Source organism: Hevea brasiliensis, chromosome 6, assembly GCF_030052815.1.
Source record: "Hevea brasiliensis isolate MT/VB/25A 57/8 chromosome 6, ASM3005281v1, whole genome shotgun sequence".
Classification (NCBI taxonomy): Eukaryota; Viridiplantae; Streptophyta; class Magnoliopsida; order Malpighiales; family Euphorbiaceae; genus Hevea; species Hevea brasiliensis.
In genome coordinates, this window is record NC_079498.1 from 43,410,735 (window position 1) to 43,414,407 (window position 3,673).

A 3,673-nucleotide genomic window follows, 5' to 3' on the forward strand; every position below is an offset into this window, starting at 1 on the left:
CTCATGTTAACTATTTGTAACAAACTGCGTTGGCTTGCATTCTTTCGAGTTTCTTTGTGACCTGATCAAATTGAGCATTTATCATGCTTAGGGCATCTACTTCAAGGACCCTTGCAGTTCTTCTTGCATTTTCTCTTTCATTTGACCACTTATAATTATGGTATGCTACGCATTCTAGAAGTTCAAGTGCTTGTGGCACTATTTTCCATTAGATCACCCTCTGCAGCTGAATCAACTCTGCTCCTTGTAGAGGGTAGTAATCCATTATAGAAATTCTGCACTAATAGCTAATCTTCTATGCTATGATGTGGACATTCGCTCTGCAAGTCTTTATATCTTTTCCATGCATCATAGAGTGATTCTCCTTCCTTTTGTCTGAAGGTGTTGAGCTCAAGCCTCAGTTTTGCAGTCTTTGCAGGTGGAAAATATCTTGCTAGAAAGGCTTGAGAAAGGTTTTCCCAAGTGGAGAATGTTCCAGTCAGTTGAGAAAGTAACCACTTCCTTGCTCTATCCCAAAGGGAGAATGAGAATGCTCTGAGTCTTATTGCTTGATTAGACACTCCAATCATCTTGAATGTGTTACATAGGGCAAGAAAGCACTGGAGGTGATAGTGTGGGTCTTTTGTTAGTGAACCTGCAAACTGGGTTTGTTGCATCATTTAGAGCCATGCTGGTTTTAATTCAAAGTTGTTGGCTTCCACTGTGGGTCTAGTGACATTGGGCTGAAATCCTTGGACAGATGGTGCTCCGTAGTTTCTCAAGAATCTTGGTCTATTATTATTATCGGCCATGGTTGGGATTTCAGGATCTCCTTGACTGTGCTCTTGATGTTTCCTTTCCCTCCTGATGGCTTTTAGAGTTCTGTCTATCTCCGGATCACAGTCCAAAATTTCTTCTTCTGGCCTTGTTTTGGTCATATACCAGATCGAGCACCTGAGAGAAAAGAAGAGAAATACAACTAGTAAAATAAAATTAGATAATAAATATAATTGCCTAAATCAGCAAAATTGCCTATCGCTTGATATTACTAAAACCAAAAATCCCCAGCAACAGCGGCAAAAACTTATTTCGCTGGGTTTTACATCCCCACAAGTGCACGGATTGCTAACAAGTAATAAAGTGATGAGTAGAGTATCGTTCCCATGAGGATTTTGTTTAGCAAGTACCAGTCTATACACTGTAATTTTGACTGTCTAAGCTATCAAACACTTAGGGAATGAAGTTTGTTAACTTTAAATACTAGAATATTAAACTTAAAATGAAGTAATCTATTTTGGAACAATTATGGAATTAAGATTTTAGACTTGAATCTTACTAGGGATGTTATCTCATTTATTTACTAGATTGAGGAATCATTTTCATTGATGGAAATCAGTCTTAAGGTATCCTAAGTCCTCTCTCAAGGTACCCAAGGTGTATTTTAATTGACTCAAACCCTACTTTCGTGGTGATTAAATTAATTAAAATCCTTTAAGATTTTTGACCAATTTTGAAGTTCCACAAAGATATCAGCCTATGTCTAGGTCAGAATTCCTAGGTTCAAGATCTTGATTTTTAAATGTTAATATTCACCTTTCAGTCCCTCAATCAACATCTACAATCATGGCTAAATGGGTACCAGTACATAACATGCATTAAGATCACAAGAAATTAAATCAAGAAATGAATCTCAAATCCAATAAATAAGACTTTGTAACACCCCTCACCCGACTACAGTGTAGCCGAGCAAGGCATGCTACAATTGGTGCCGGAGCACCCTAACTTATCTTACTTTATTTTTTTAAAATAATTTTGAATTCATTTAATTTAATATCAATTATTTTTCGACGGAGAAACCAGCGGAGTTTCCCCTATTTTATTATCGTTTGGCGTATTTCAATATTCACCTGTTTGAAATTCAACAATATTTCTAAAATAAAATCTTATCCATGCTAATCATAATTATCTCATCAATCATTCTCATAATTTTTTCATATTTCAAATCTCATCCATACATTTCAATTTCATAATCATTTCCATGCATTTCCATTCATACTCAATTCATATGTAAACATTCTCAAATTACATAAGCAAAATTTTCAAATTTCCTTAATTTACATAATTTACAAAATAATTACAAAATTTCATAATTTACATGATATATAAATTAATTACATATGAAAAAGCTAATTAATTAATTTACATCGCATTCCTATTAATTACCTGTTCATAATATACATTACAATACAATATCTAAGCATTTTATACAAAATATAAAATATAATCTATATGGGCCCTATCTACATGCATTGCTGAGGAGGTGACAACCTTGAATACTTCAGACACTTTTGCAGATCAGAACTCCAAAATCTTTGTTTAATATTTTTATCTGGGCTTTACCTTCAGTACCTGCGTGAGGAAACAATTCCATCGCGCTAAGCATTGCTGCTTAGTGGTGCAATAATATAACAAGGAAATAATATACAAATAAAGATAGAAATAAAACATAATTTAAATAATTAAGATTTATTTATACTTCACATGCGGTTTCTAAAATTTAATATGTTTTATCCTAATTTAGTCTTCTTTGGAAGTGTTTATTTCGCCAATGTACAGTAATAATATACATAGAAAAAAGATCTAAAAATAATAAATTTATGCTTATATTATCATGTAAGTGACATTTGCAATATTTATGTATGTTATAATTTTCTTTGCTAATCTTTTAGCATTTTCTCAATACTTTCTAGGTTGTCTCAGATTATTTCATAATAAGTAAATTTTGATATCGGTTCAGTTCATTTCGATTCTTTCTAATAAATAACTATTCTAATTATTTTTTTTAGGTCATCTTACTCATTTATTTAATTTCTAATATTTTTAATTACTAATATTCTTAACTTATTTCAATAAATTTCACTGCCCAAGTAACCTATGACAGGTTGACTAAACTAGATAACGGGTCGTTGGCACTGGACACCGCGGTGCCTCGGGCCGTCACACCATGGGACGCAGAACGTCAACTACGTATGCAGTCAGTATGGCTAAAAAGCCATGATAACACAGAATCAGGCATAAAAGCCATGAATGTTGGCATAATGCCATGAATGAGGATATAAAGCCATGAATATGGGCACAAAGTTATGAATACAGGCATAAAGCCTTTCGCAGTACTGCTAAAACAATACCCTATTGGCATGCCAATCTATCCAATCTGACACACGTGTCTAGGAAATACAAGGGCACATAATATCATTAAATATTAATATATTGTGTTTTATGACTTCATTATTTCATGATAAATTTCAATTATAATTCATACATTCATTTGATCATTTATATGATCACAATTCACATCAATTATCCTTTTATACCATTGTACTCAAAATACTTCTCCTTTCTACAATAATGAGAACTAATGTCTCATTCATACATTAATATGGTTCATTTATTCATTCATTATGTTATTCATATTGATCACAATTCTAAACAATGGTTCACATGTACCATTGTATTCAAAACATTTTTCCTTTCTCATTTATACATTCAAGAATCTACTTATGTAATTACAAATTTTATATTTCAAGTTGAGTTACTAATATTTTATGAATTCCATTTGTGATGGGCATATAAGCCCTAACTATCTATTCACATCAATTAGGTGACTTATTTTTCATGTTTCAAGTAATCTATG

General features: G+C 32.5%; 1 non-coding gene across 1 annotated transcript; it reads left to right on the plus strand.

Moving 5' to 3' along the window:
* Positions 1-297: 297 nt before the first annotated feature.
* LOC131181103 (small nucleolar RNA R71) lies at positions 298-404 on the plus strand. The gene has a single exon (XR_009149730.1). It is a non-coding gene; the product is annotated as a small nucleolar RNA R71 (small nucleolar RNA).
* The last annotated feature ends 3,269 nt before the right edge of the window (positions 405-3,673 follow it).